Here is a 15,554-nt window from a genome sequence, read left to right on the forward strand (position 1 = left end):
CATCTTTAATCAAAAATTCTTTCCCTGCAACACTCTCCGCACCCCCCATCCCCTTCTAGTATTAAAAAAACGTGTAATGTGTAAATTCAGCTGTCTCCAGAGACACAAAACAAGCAGAGCATTAACAATGTCATTCTGCCACCTAGTGGTCCAATATGCAACTACAGTGGCTGCATTTTCTGTGCAATAATATAATCTCATTAGGTATAGTGACACTGCGGTGGTGAGCCGTGCAGGAATATAATCTATATTCTAATAAGAACTATTAGAATAATAATAATAATAATAATAATAATAATAATAATAATAATAATTAAAAAAAAACAACCTGTATTAATATGGGTTTTTATCTAAATCAGCGCAGTTAATGGGGTGAATTCATGCAGAGGAAACAGAATAGCAGCGCTGTATGCAGGAGAGTCCTTGGAAGTTCATGCTGATAGGGGAATGTGTTTGAAGCATGAAGATAATGCACGGCTGCTTATTGCTACTGCCCCAGGGAGCATGCACTTTTGTCAATAGTCTATGTATCAGTATTGTATAGAGATATACAGCAGTCATTGTGTATGGTCTATTAATAGAACGCGTGCCCTGTTATACAGTGCACAATATATCGCAGGACGGGTCTCCCGTATGAGCAAAGAAAATATTATTCATTAGGAAAAAGTGCATTTCCCACTTTAACCTTGGGATGCCTATTGTTTGCTATGCAGAGATGAAAAGAAATATTATTCACAGATGTCGGGAATGTAACCAGAGTAATTACTGGTTTCCATGGCGCAGAACTGACAGGGTCTTCATCTCTGATCTGTCTCTATTATCATACCCACTGACAAAGTGTAAAAGCCCTAATTACATTTGCAGCAATCTCGCACAGTTTATGGTCCTTCTAATCGCCTGTGATACGGAGCCCCTGGGTTTGCAGGCTGCAGTTATGCCCCTGTGTCAGCCCGATGGCTCCTGTTACAAAACAGAGGGGTCTGTCATTTCTCGGAATATGACAGACAAAGGGGGACATTTACTAAGCAGTGATAAGAGCGGAGAAGTGAGACAGCGGAGAAGTTGCCACATCAACCAATCAGCGGCTCTGTATAATTTTATAGTATGCAAATTATAGATGTTACTTCAGTGCTGATTGGTTGCCAACTAAATGTACCCCAGTGTCTGCATAAGGCGTAGAATCCCAATAACAGCAGCAATTAAACAAAAGGTGTGTCTCACTTTATTCTGCAAAGGTGCGTCCACGCCCCCACTATGCAATTCCCACATCACAGGCATTGCCAAGTGGGGGGGAGGGGTTATGATGACACGATTAAGTCAGAATCATGTCATCACCCCTGTGAGGGAAAAGATCCTTCTGTGGGAGACGTGCCCACTTTTCCAGGTGGCTGGGGGTGCCGCTGCGTTCTCGCCCGCAATGGGGATTTCATGGAAAAGTGATTGACAGGAAGAGGCTGTGTGGAGCTGTTAACAGGGAGTTTACGGGGAGCGGTTGGGAAAAGGCAGGCGTGTTATTGCAGTTTTTGGGGCGTGTATCTGCTGACGGCTGCGAGATCGTACATGCAAAAACATGGCGTCTGAGTCGCTTTTGCTGTGCCCAGTCTGCGTAGCCATAGGCCAACCCTTACCCCTGATATTCCTTGTTTTGGCACATAGGCTGCAAATGTGTACGCAATTAGGAATGACCCTTTGTGTGAGTATATAATGTGCCAGATTCAGTTGCATACAATGATGATGTTCAGGTAGTTGAGGGCTTTTTTGCAACTGCGCATGTGGAAAAAATCTCTGAAAAGTCCTACAGCGCAGGTGTTACAGAGTGTACGTACAGAGATCCAGACCAATCAGTATTACAGCGTGCAGAGGTACTAAAGGTGGACGTGTCACCATTTGCACATTCAACCACACTGGTGTACACAAGGGTAGGAATGTGTAGGGCATTTGCGACCACCAATACAAGCTTCTGTGCGCTTCTGTGTACGGCTCAGAATAAGCCCAATAATGTGTTATATGTGAAAAAAAAATTCTATATTGCTAGACTCTATAAATGTAGCCTTCTCCTTGCTTTGCTACCAAGTCGGCATTCATTTTGTCCTGCTTGTATGTTCGTGTTTTATGTCCGGCGTGATTTCGGATTGTCCCACACTGAGGTGCTCTGTGGGTCCTTACCGCAACAGTAATTATAACTAGTGATGAGCGGGTTCGGTTTCTCGGAAACCGAACCCCCCCGAACTTCACCCTTTTTACACGGGTCCGAGCCATACTCGGATTCTCCCGTATGGCTCGGGTAACCCGAGCGCGCCCGAACGTCATCATCCCGCTGTCGGATTCTCGCGAGATTCGGATTCTATATAAGCAGCCGCGCGTCGCCGCCATTTTCACTCGTGCATTGCAAATGTTAGGGAGAGGACGTGGCTGGCGTCCTCTCCGTTATTGTTGAATTTGATTGTGCATTATTACTTAATTCATTGTGGGGAGGACTGGGGAGCAGCTGTATAATATAGGAGGAGTACAGTGCAGAGTTTTGCTGATCAGTGACCACCAGTTTTATCTGTTCTCTGCCTGAAAAAAACGCTCCATATCTGTGCTCAGTGTGCTGCATATATCTGTGCTCACACTGCTTAATTGTGGGGACTGGGGAGCAGCTGTATTATATAGCAGGAGTACAGTGCAGAGTTTTGCTGACAGTGACCACCAGTATACGTTGTCTGCCTGAAAAACACTCCATATCTGTGCTCAGTGTGCTGCTTTATTGTGGGGACTGGGGAGTCGGGACCACCAGTATAATATTATATAGGAGGAGTACAGTGCAGAGTTTTGCTGACACAGTGACCACCAGCAGAGCCGTAACTAAGGGGGGGCTAGGGGGGCATGTGACCTGGGCGCCGGATTGGAGGGGGCGCCGCAATGCTTACACCCCCTCCGAGTCCCGATGCGCACAGGTCCCTTCGCAGGAGCAGCACAAAGCAGTCCAGTCTGTGTGTGATGAAACTGAAAATAAACTACAGCTCCCAGAAGCCCTTGCTGCGGGAGCTGTAGTTTACTTTTAGTTTCTTCTATGCTGACTGTCGTGTGCTGCCTGTTGTGCCCTAAGACGGGGCACATGGAACAAGTTACCCCAGCCCCCCTTGCTGCCTTTGATAATCGCAGCAGTGCACTATTGCACTGCTGAGCTGGAAACATGAATGGTCCGAAAAGGGGGCGGAGCTACACGGCACTTTACTCAGTGCCAGGCCAGCCAGCACCATCGAAGAGAGGAGGGGAGAGGAGCAGCAGCAGCACACACCGAAGCCTAAATAGTGAGTGTGACACTGTATGTGTGTGCAACTACTATATGTGTGTGTGTGTGTGTATGAATGTGTTGTGCATGTGTGTGACTGTATGTGAATAGGTGTGTCACTACATATCTGTATGCATGCTTGTGTGTCACTGTATGTATGTATGTATAATGTATGTATGTATGTGTGACTATGTATGTATACAGGACAGTGTGTGACTATGTACGTGAGTGAATTTAATGTATGCGTGCGTGTTTAGATGTGTGACAGTATGTATGTGTGTGATTTTACATATGTATCAATGTATGGGGTATTATTTCCTTGTTAACTTAATCTGTAGCCCAAATGTCTAACTAAGGGGGTCATTCCGAGTTGATCGCACGTAGCAATCAACTAGACACCGCCTATGGGGGAGTGTATTTTAGCATAGCAGGGTTGTGATCGCTTGTGTAGCCCTGCTATGCTAAAAAAGTTTTGTGTAAAACAAGACCAGCCCTAGACCTACTTACCCTGTGCGAGGGATCTAGCGATGAAGGTACCGGAATTGACATCACACATCCGCCCTCCAAACGCCTGGATACACCTGCGTTCGGATCTCCACGTCTGGGAAACGGTGAGTTGACACCCCGGAACGCCTTCCTCCTGTCAATCTTCTTGCGGTCGCCGCTGCGACCGCTTTCTTAGTATGCGGCGTCGCTGCCCGGAGACTGCCATCACCAGGCAATGACGCGCCTGCACAATGCGGCCGCTGCACATGCGCAGTTCTGAACCGTTCGCACCGCTGCAATGAACCGCAGCGTGCAAACGGGTCGAAAATGACCCCCTGAGTCCAACTAAATGTCTAGAAAAGAAGCTATATAGCAGCTACCAGCCCTTTGCTCTCATGGAGTATATATGGGTTGAGGTTACGTGGCCGGTGCACGGTCAGCATACTGACGCCAGGATCCCGGCCACCAGAATTCCGTCAGGGGTGAGTGTAAAAAAGCCCCTTGTGGGCTCGCTGCGCTCGCCACAGGTTCTATTCCCACTCTATGGGTGTCGTGGACACCAATGAGTGGAAATAGCCCGTTAGCTGGTACTGGCTGATGGCATTGTCAGTCTTCGCACAGAGTTACACGTGGTGGTGGTGGTGGTGGGTTGGTTGTCTGTGCGTGTGTGTGTGTTTATGTGTGGGGCGCCGGATTACTTTTTTGCCCCGGGTGACAAGAATCCTAGTTTCGGCCCTGCCACCAGTATACTATATATAGCAGTACGGTACGGAAGGCCACTGCTGTACCTACCTCTGTGTCGTCATTAAGTATACTATCCATCTACATTCTATACCTGTGGTGCATTTTAGTTGTGCGCAGTATATATAGTAGTAGGCCATTGCTATTGATACTGGCATATAATTCCACACATTAAAATATGGAGAACAAAAATGTGGAGGTTAAAATAGGGAAAGATCAAGATCCACTTCCACCTCGTGCTGAAGCTGCTGCCACTAGTCATGGCCGAGACGATGAAATGCCATCAACGTCGTCTGCCAAGGCCGATGCCCAATGTCATAGTAGAGAGCATGTAAAATCGAAAAAAAACAAAAGTTCAGTAAAATGACCCAAAAATCAAAATTAAAAGCATCTGAGGAGAAGCGTAAACTTGCCAATATGCCATTTACGACACGGAGTCGCAAGGAACGGCTGAGGCCCTGGCCTATGTTCATGGCTAGTGGTTCAGCTTCATATGAGGATGGAAGCACTCATCCTCTCGCTAGAAAAATGAAAAGACTTAAGCTGGCAAAAGCACAGCAAAGAACTGTGCGTTCTTCTAAATCACAAATACCCAAGGAGAGTCCAATTGTAGCGGTTGCGATGCCTGACCTTCCAAACACTGGACGGGAAGAGCTTGCGCCTTCCACCATTTGCACGCCCCCTGCAAGTGCTGGAAGGAGCACCCGCAGTCCAGTTCCTGATAGTCAAATTGAAGATGTCACTGTTGAAGTACACCAGGATGAGGATATGGGTGTTGCTGGCGCTCGGGAGGAAATTGACAAGGAGGATTCTGATGGTGAGGTGGTTTGTTTAAGTCAGGCACCCGGGGAGACACCTGTTGTCCGTGGGACGAATATGGCCATTGACATGCCTGGTCAAAATACAAAAAAAAAATCAGCTCTTCGGTGTGGAATTATTTCAACACAAATGCGGACAACAGGTGTCAAGCCATGTGTTGCCTTTGTCAAGCTGTAATAAGTAGGGGTAAGGACGTTAACCACCTCGGAACATCCTCCCTTATACGTCACCTGCAGCGCATTCATCATAAGTCAGTGACAAGTTCAAAAACTTTGGGTGACAGCGGAAGTAGTCCACTGACCACTAAATCCCTTCCTCTTGTAACCAAGCTCCTGCAAACCACACCACCAACTCCCTCAGTGTCAATTTCCTCCTTACCCAGGAAAGCCAATAGTCCTGCAGGCCATGTCACTGGCAAGTCTGACGAGTCCTCTCCTGCCTGGGATTCCTCCGATGCATCCTTGAGTGTAACGCCTACTGCTGCTGGCGCTGCTGTTGTAGCTGCTGGGAGTCGATCGTCATCCCAGAGGGGAAGTCGGAAGACCACTTGTACTACTTCCAGTAAGCAATTGACTGTCCAACAGTCCTTTGCGAGGAAGATGAAATATCACAGCAGTCATCCTGCTGCAAAGCAGATAACTCAGGCCTTGGCAGCCTGGGTGGTGAGAAACGTGGTTCCGGTATCCACCGTTAATTCAGAGGCAACTAGAGACTTGATTGAGGTACTGTGTCCCCGGTACCAAATACCATCTAGGTTCCATTTCTCTAGGCAGGCGATACCGAAAATGTACACAGACCTCAGAAAAAGAGTCACCAGTGTCCTAAAAAATGCAGTTGTACCCAATGTCCACTTAACCACGGACATGTGGACAAGTGGAGCAGGGCAGACTCAGGACTATATGACTGTGACAGCTCACTGGGTAGATGTATTGCCTCCCACAGCAAGAACAGCAGCGGCGGCACCAGTAGCAGCATCTCGCAAACGCCAACTCGTTCCTAGGCAGGCTACGCTTTGTATCACCGCTTTCCAGAAGAGGCACACAGCTGACAACCTCTTACGGAAACTGAGGAAGATCATCGCAGAATGGCTTACCCCAATTGGACTCTCCTGGGGATTTGTGACATCGGACAACGCCAGCAATATTGTGCGTGCATTACATCTGGGCAAATTCCAGCACGTCCCATGTTTTGCACATACATTGAATTTGGTGGTGCAGAATTATTTAAAAAACGACAGGGGCGTGCAAGAGATGATGTCGGTGGCCCGAAGAATTGCGGGCCACTTTCGGCATTCAGCCACCGCGTGCAGAAGACTGGAGCACCACCAAACAATCCTGAACCTGCCCTGCCATCATCTGAAGCAAGAGGTGGTAACGAGGTGGAATTCAACCCTCTATATGCTTCAGAGGATGGAGGAGCAGCAAAAGGCCATTCAAGCCTATACATCTGGCCACGATATAGGCAAAGGAGGGGGAATGCACCTGACTCAAGCGCAGTGGAGAATGATTTCAACGTTGTGCAAGGTTCTGCAACCCTTTGAACTTGCCACACGTGAAGTCAGTTCAGACACTGCCAGCCTGAGTCAGGTCATTCCCCTCATCAGGCTTTTGCAGAAGAAGCTGGAGACATTGAAGGAGGAGCTAAAACAGAGCGATTCCGCTAGGCATGTGGGACTTGTGGATGGAGCCCTTAATTCGCTTAACCAGGATTCACGGGTGGTCAATCTGTTGAAATCAGAGCACTACATTTTGGCCACCGTGCTCGATCCTAGATTTAAAACCTACGTTGTATCTCTCTTTCCGGCAGACACAAGTCTGCAGAGGTTCAAAGACCTGCTGGTGAGAAAATTGTCAAGTCAAGCGGAACGTGACCCGTCAACATCTCCTCCTTCACATTCTCCCGCAACTGGGGGTGCGAGGAAAAGGCTAAGAATTCCGAGCCCACCCGCTGGCGGTGATGCAGGGCAGTCTGGAGCGAGTGCTGACATCTGGTCCGGACTGAAGGACCTGCCAACGATTACTGACATGTCGTCTACTGTCACTTCATATGATTCTCTCACCATTGAAAGAATGGTGGAGGATTATATGAGTGACCGCATCCAAGTAGGCACGTCAGACAGTCCGTACGTATACTGGCAGGAAAAAGAGGCAATTTGGAGGCCCTTGCACAAACTGGCTTTATTCTACCTAAGTTGCCCTCCCTCCAGTGTGTACTCCGAAAGAGTGTTTAGTGCAGCCGCTCACCTTGTCAGCAATCGGTGTACGAGGTTACTTCCAGAAAATGTGGAGAAGATGATGTTCATCAAAATGAATTATAATCAATTCCGCCGTGGAGACATTCACCAGCAGCAATTGCCTCCACAAAGTACACAGGGACCTGAGATGGTGGATTCCAGTGGGGACGAATTAATAATCTGTGAGGAGGGGGATGTACACAGTGAAAGGGGTGAGGAATCGGAGGATGATGATGAGGTGGACATCTTGCCTCTATAGAGCCAGTTTGTGCAAGGAGAGATTGATTGCTTCTTTTTTTGGTGGGGGCCCAAACCAACCAGTCATTTCAGTCACAGTCGTGTGGCAGACCCTGTCGCTAAAATGATGGGTTCGTTAAAGTGTGCATGTCCTGTTTATACAACATAAGGGTGGGTGGGAGGGCCCAAGGACAATTCCATCTTACACAGGTACATTTTTCTTTGCATCATGTGCTGTTTGGGGACAATTTTTTTGAAGTGCCATCCTGCCTGACACTGCAGTGCCACTCCTAGATGGGCCAGGTGTTTGTGTCGGCCACTTGTGTCGCTTAGCTTAGTCACACAGCGACCTTGGTGCGCCTCTTTTTTTCTTTGCATCATGTGCTGTTTGGGGACTATTTTTTTGAAGTGCCATCATGCCTGACACTGCAGTGCCACTCCTAGATGGGCCAGGTGTTTGTGTCGGCCACTTGTGTCGCTTAGCTTAGCCATACAGCGACCTCGGTGCAAATTTTAGGACTAAAAATAATATTGTGAGGTGTGAGGTGTTCAGAATAGACTGCAAACGAGTGGAAATTATGGTTATTGAGGTTAATAATACTATGGGATCAAAATGACCCCCAAATTCTATGATTTAAGCTGTTTTTTTAGGGTTTTTTGAAAAAAACACCCGAATCCAAAACACACCCGAATCCGACAAAAAAATTTCGGTGAGGTTTTGCCAAAACGCGTCCGAATCCAAAACACGGCCGCGGAACCGAATCCAAAACCAAAACACAAAACCCGAAAAATGTCCGGTGCACATCACTAATTATAACATGCTAGCAACGTAATGTATCGTGCTAGATACAGTTTTTGCCAACTGGGTAAATGGCTGGCAAGCGGAGGAGAGCCACGACTCCGTATCTCCAGTATTAGTGGACATTAATGGGCATTGCGGTCAACGTTAGAGAGATTGAATAAGTATAGGGCCAATATATATGACTATTGCAGGGGAAAACACAGTGTTTCTAGAGGGGTGGTCTCCATAGCTAGTAGGGCCAGCCCATGAAGAGGGCATATTATCCTATAAATGAAATGGGAAAAATGTGGGGAAAACGATAGTTAAAAGAGATTTGGGTTTGCTCATTGGTAATAGACTTATAGGCCCTACACACATGCCAATTTGTTTGAAAGATATGAACGATCTCGTTCATAAATGAACGAGAACTCGTTCATATCTTTCAGTGTGGAGGCTCCAGCGATGAACGATGTGCGGCCCCGCGCTCGTTCAACGCTGGTCCCCCGTTGGCTGTGCATGCAGGCCAATATGGACGATCTCGTCCATATTTGCCTGCACTTCAATGGAGAAGCGTGACGGGGGAGTGAAGAAACTTCACTCCCCCCGTCACTGCCCCCCCGCCGCCGGGTCGCCCGTTGGACGTATCCGCCGTCGGGCAGCTCGGCGGCGGATCGGCATGTCTGTAGGGCCCTTTAGTAGCAGTACACAATGTCAATGTGCAGCAACGAAGGCAAATAAGGTGTTAGCATGCATAAAACAGGGAATATAGACAAGGGAAGAGAGTGTTATCCTGCCACTGTATAAATCATTGGTCCGGCCACATCTATATACAGTTCTGGGCACCAAACTATATAAAAAAAATATCTTGGAACTTGAAAGGGAGGCACTGCATTATCAGGAAAGGATTACTAGGTTAGGTATGTTTACACTAGAAAAGAGGCGTCTAAGAAGAAACATTATTAATATTTATAAATATATAAAGAGACAATACATGAAGCTATCAGGCAATTTGTTTATTAAAAAATCTTTACACAGGACACGCGGGCATCCTCTGAGGTTAGAGGAGAGGAAATTTCATACCCAGAGTAGGAAAGATTTCTTTACAGTAAGGGCAGTAAGGTTATGGAATTCTCTGCCAGAGAAGGCTGTAATGGTGGATTAAAAATGGATTAGATAAATTTATAACTGAAAAAGATATCCAAGGATATAGCATTTAAAACAATTGTATTTTAAAACAGCGCAAATTGTAGTGTTAGATTTAAAACATAACTCCATCCGGGTCATTATAGTTACACTATAGTTGTATACAGAATAGTGTACTATTTATACTACAGGTTGAACTCGATGGACAAATGGTCTTTTCTCTTACGTCCTAGAGGATGTTGGGGACTCCGTAAGGACCATGGGGTATAGACGGGCTCCGCAGGAGACATGGGCACTATAAAGAACTTTAGAATGGGTGTGCACTGGCTCCTCCCTATATGCCCCTCCTTCAGACCTCAGTTAGATCCTGTGCCCAGAGGAGATAGGATGCATTACAGGGGAGCTCTCCTGAGTTTCTCTGATAAAGAATTTTGTTAGGTTTTTTATTTTCAGGATGCACTGCTGGCAACAGGCTCCTTGCATTGTGGGACTGAGGAGAGAGAAGCAGACCTACTTAAGTGATAGGCTCTGCTTCTTAGGCTACTGGACACCATTAGCTCCAGAGGGAGTCGGAACGCAGGTCTCCCCTCACTGTTCGTCCCAGAGCCGCGCCGCCGTCCTCCTCGCAGAGCTGGAAGATAGAAGCCGGGTGAGTATAAGAAGAAAAGAAGACTTCAAGGCAGCAGAAGACATCAGATCTTCACTGAGGTAAGCGCGCAGCGATAACGCTGCGCGCCATTGCTCCCACACACTACACTCACTAGCGGGCACTGATGGGGGCAGGGCGCAGGGGGGGCGCCCTGGGCAGCAATAAAACCTCTCTATCTGGCATTATAAGGTTGGACACTGCGGAGGCAGTAATTCTTTGAATCCGCCATTTTGAGTTACTTTGAGCGGGACCGAAGCCCGCCGCTGGAGGGGGCGGAGCTTGGTTTCTCAGCACTAACCAGCGCCATTTTCTCCACAGAGATCTGCAGAGAAGCTGGCTCCCCGGTCTCTCCCCTGCTGAACACGGTGACACAGGGCTGAAAAGAGGGGGGGGGGGGGGGGGGGGGGGGGCGGCACTTGTAAGGCACAGTGAGTGTATTAACACAGTGATATATATATAAAAGCGCTATCTGGGAGTTTATTTTCCAGTGTCAGTTGGCGCTGGGTGTGTGCTGGGTGTGTGCTGGCATACTCTCTCTCTGTCTCTCCAAAGGGCCTTATTGGGGAACTGTCTCCATATAGATATATCCCTGAGTGTGTGGGGGTGTCGGTACGTGTGTGTCGGCATGTCTGAAGCGGAAGGCTCTTCTAAGGAGGAGGTGGAGCAGATGATTGTGGTGTCTCTGTTGGCAACGCCGACTCATGATTGGATGGACATGTGGAATGTTTTAAATGCAAATGTGACCTTATTACATAAGAGATTGGACAAAGCAGAGTCCAGGGAGAAAGCAGGGAGTCAATCCACGGCTTCGGCTGGGTCACTGGGCCCTTCTGGGTCTCAAAAACGTCCCCTATCCCAAATAGCAGACACTGATACCGACACGGACTCTGACTCCAGTGTCGACTACGATGAAGCGAGGTTACACCCTAGGGTGGCAAAAAGTATTCATTATATGATTGTTGCAATAAAAGATGTTTTGCATATCACAGATGACCCCTCGGTCCCTGACACGAGGGTGCGTATGTATAAGGAAAAGAAACCTGAGGTAACCTTTCCCCCATCCCATGAGCTTAACGAGTTATTTGAAAAAGCTTGGGAAACTCCAGATAAAAAACTGCAGATTCCCAAAAGGATTCTTATGGCGTATCCTTTCCCTGCACAGGACAGGGTACGTTGGGAATCCTCTCCCAGGGTGGACAAGGCTTTAACACGCCTGTCCAAGAAGGTGGCACTACCGTCTCCGGACACGGCAGCCCTCAAGGATCCTGCTGATCGCAGACAGGAAACTACTTTAAAGTCTATTTATGCGCATACAGGTGCTTTGCTCAGACCGCAATAGCATCGGCATGGGTGTGTAGTGCAGTTGCAGCTTGGACAGACACCTTGTCAGCTGACCTTGATACCCTAGACAGGGATACCATTTTATTGACCTTAGGCCACATTAAAGACGCAGTCTTATATATGAGGGACGCTCAAAGAGACGTTGGGCTGCTGGGTTCGAGAGGCAACGCCATGGCGATTTCTGCTAGGCGAGCCCTGTGGACCCGTCAATGGACGGGTGATGCCGACTCAAAGAAGCATATGGAGGTTTTGCCATACAAAGGTGAAGTTTTATTTGGGGATGGTCTCGCGGACCTGGTCGCTACAGCTACCGCAGGAAAATCTACCTTTTTGCCTTTTGTTTCCCCACAGCAAAAGAAAACTCCACAATATCAGATGCAGTCCTTTCGGTCGCATAAGTCCAGAAGAGGTCGGGGCTCATCTTTCCTCACCAGAGGTAAGGGTAGAGGAAAGAGAGCACCTGCTACGGCTAGTTCCCAGGAGCAGAAGTCCTCCCCGGCTTCTACTAAATCCACCGCATGACGCTGGGGCTCCACTGAGGGAGTCCACACCGGTGGGGGCACGTCTTCGACTCTTCAGCCAGGTCTGGGTTCTGTCAGACGTGGATCCTTGGGCGATGGATGTTGTATCCCAAGGATACAAACTGGAATTCGAAGAGGTGCCCCCTCGCCGATTTTTCAAGTCGGCCTTGCCAGCTTCTTCCACAGAGAGGGAAATAGTGTTAGCTGCAATTCAAAAGCTGTGTCAACAGCAAGTGATCATCAAGGTTCCCCGAGTCCAACAGGGGAAAGGGTACTATTCAACCCTGTTCGTGGTCCCGAAACCGGATGGCTCGGTCAGACCCATTTTAAATCTAAAATCCCTAAACCTGTACTTGAAAAAGATCTAATTCAAGATGGAAGCGCTCTGGGCAGTGATCTCCAGTCTGGAAGGGGGGGATTTTATGGTATCGCTAGACATAAAGGATGCATACCTTCATGTCCCCATATATCCTCCTCATCAGGAGTACCTGAGATTCGCTGTACAGGACTGTCATTACCAGTTTCAGACGTTGCCGTTTGGACTTTCCACGGCCCCGAGGATTTTCACCAAGGTGATGGCAGAGATGATGGTGCTCCTGCGCAGGCAGGAAGTCACAATTATCCCGTACTTGGACGATCTCCTGATAAAAGCGAGATCGAGAGATCAATTGCTGAATAGCGTGTCGCTCTCCCTGAGAGTGCTACAACAGCACGGTTGGATTCTAAATCTGCCAAATTGTCAATTGATTCCAACGACTCATCTATCATTCCTAGGCATGATTCTGGACACAGAACAGAAGAGCCCAGGACCTCCAGAACATGGTCAGAGACCCGCTAAAACCAAAAAGAGTGTCTGTTCATCAATGCACTCGAGTTCTGCGAAAAATGGTGGCAGCCTACGAGGCCTTCCCCTTCGGCAGGTTCCATGCGAGGACATTTCAGTGGGACCTTCTGGACAAGTGGTCAGGGTCCCATCTACAAATACATCAGAAGATAAGCCTGTCCCCCAGGGCCAGGGTGTCTCTCCTATGGTGGCTGCAGAGTGCTCACCTTCTAGAGGGTCGCAGGTTCGGCATTCAAGACTGGGTTCTAATAACCACAGACGCGAGCCTCCGAGGATGGGGAGCAGTCACACAAGGAAGAAATTTTCAGGGACTATGGTCAAGCCAGGAGGCTTGTCTACACATCAACGTACTGGAATTGAGGGCCATATACAATGGCCTACGACAAGCGGAGAATCTTCTTCGCGACCTACCGGTTCTGATTCAATCAGACAACGTCACAGCCGTGGCTCATGTAAACTGCCAAGGCGGGACAAGGAGCAGAGTGGCAATGGCGGAAGCCACCAGGATTCTTCGCTGGGCGGAAAATCACGTAAGCGCTCTGTCAGCAGTCTTCATTCCGGGAGTGGACAACTGGGAAGCAGACTTCCTCAGCAGACACGATCTCCAGCCAGGAGAGTGGGGGCTTCATCAAGAAGTTTTTGCAGAGATAACAAGTCTTTGGGGAATTCCTCACATAGACATGATGGCGTCACGCCTCAACAAGAAGCTTCAGAGGTATTGTGCCAGGTCAAGGGACCCTCAGGCAGTAGCGGTGGACGCCCTGGTGACACCTTGGGTGTTTCAGCCGGTCTATGTGTTCCCCCCTCTTCCTCTCATCTCAAAGATATTGAGAATCCTAAGACAAAAAGGAGTGAAAACAATCCTCATTGTTCCAGATTGGCCTCGAAGGGCCTGGTATTCAGATCTTCAGGAGATGCTCACAGAAGATCCGTGGCCTCTTCCTCCCAGGGAGGACCTGTCGCAATAGGGGCCCTGCGTGTTCCAAGACTTACCGCGGTTACGTTTGACGGCATGGCGGTTGAACACCGAATCCTAGCTGGGAAAGGTATTCCGGAGGAAGTCATCCCTTCTCTGATAAAGGCTAGGAAGGAGGTGACGGCGAAACATTATCACCGTATCTGGAGGAAGTATGTATCTTGGTGTGAAGCTAAGAATGCGCCTACGAAAGATTTCCATCTGGGCCGTTTTCTCCACTTTCTACAGACAGGAGTGGATATGGGCCTAAAATTAGGCTCTATTACGGTACAGATTTCGGCCCTGTCTATTTTCTTTCAAAAGGAATTGGCTTCTCTCCCAGAAGTCCAGACTTTTGTAAAGGGAGTGCTGCACATCCAGCCTCCTTTTGTGCCCCCAGTGGCACCATGGGACCTTAACGTGGTATTACGGTTCCTGAAGTCTCACTGGTTTGAACCTCTTCAAACGGTTGAATTAAAATTTCTCACATGGAAGGTGGTCATGTTGTTGGCCTTGGCGTCTGCAAGGCGGGTGTCCGAATTAGCGGCCTTGTCTCACAAGAGCCCCTATTTGATTTTCCATGTGGATAAGGCAGAGTTGAGGACTCGTCCTCAATTTTTGCCTAAGGTGGTTTCTTCATTTCATATGAACCAACCTATTGTGGTGCCTGTGGCTACGGGTGACTTGGAGGATTCCAAGTCCCTGGATGTAGTCAGGGCCTTAAATATCTATGTAGCCAGGACGGCTCGGGATAGGAAAACAGAAGCACTGTTTGTCCTATATGCAGCCAACAAAGTTGGCGCTCCTGCTTCGAAGCAGACTATTGCTCGCTGGATCTGTAACACGATTCAGCAGGCTCATTCTACGGCAGGATTGCCGTTACCAAATTCGGTAAAGGCCCATTCCACTAGGAAGGTGGGCTCTTCTTGGGCGGCTGCCGAGGCGTCTCGGCTTTACAGCTTTGCCGAGCAGCTACCTGGTCGGGTTCAAACATTTTTGCGAAGTTCCATAAGTTTGATACTCTGGCTGATGAGGACCTTGCGTTTGCTCAGTTGGTGCTGCAGAGTCGTCCGCACTCTCACGCCCGGTCTGGAGCTTTGGTATAAACCCCATGGTCCTTACGGAGTCTCCAGCATCCTCTAGGACGTAAGAGAAAATAAGATTTTAAACCTACCGGTAAATCTTTTTCTCCTAGTCCGTAGAGGATGCTGGACGCCCGTCCCAGTGCGGACAAAATCTGCAAGGCTTGTATATAGGGGGTCATTCCGAGTTGTTCACTCGCAAGCTGCTTTTAGCAGCTTTGCACACGCTAAGCCGCCGCCTACTGGGAGTGAATCTTAGCATATCAAAATTGCGAACGAAAGATTAGCAGAATTGCGAATAGACACTTCTTAGCAGTTTCTGAGTAGCTCCAGACTTATTCGGCATCTGCGATCAGTTCAGTGCTGGTCATTCCTGGTTTGACGTCACAAACACACCCAGCGTTCGCCCAGACACTCCTCCGTTTCTCCAGCCACTCCCGCGTTT

General features: G+C 48.4%; 1 protein-coding gene and 1 long non-coding RNA gene across 3 annotated transcripts in view; one reads left to right on the forward strand and one right to left on the reverse strand.

Moving 5' to 3' along the window:
* The window catches only part of FANK1 (fibronectin type III and ankyrin repeat domains 1), a 196,009-nt gene that overhangs the window by 89,341 nt on the left and 91,114 nt on the right, over positions 1-15,554 (reverse strand). The gene's annotated exons all lie outside the window — the stretch shown is intronic.
* Positions 3,133-15,554, forward strand: part of LOC135056727 (uncharacterized) — a 57,028-nt gene continuing 44,606 nt past the window's right edge. The window contains exon 1 of the long non-coding RNA XR_010244055.1: positions 3,133-3,296. This is a non-coding gene — a long non-coding RNA (uncharacterized LOC135056727). The remainder of the gene's footprint in view (positions 3,297-15,554) is intronic.

The sequence above is a fragment of the Pseudophryne corroboree genome, chromosome 3 (genome assembly GCF_028390025.1).
Source record: "Pseudophryne corroboree isolate aPseCor3 chromosome 3, aPseCor3.hap2, whole genome shotgun sequence".
NCBI classification, from domain to species: Eukaryota; Metazoa; Chordata; class Amphibia; order Anura; family Myobatrachidae; genus Pseudophryne; species Pseudophryne corroboree.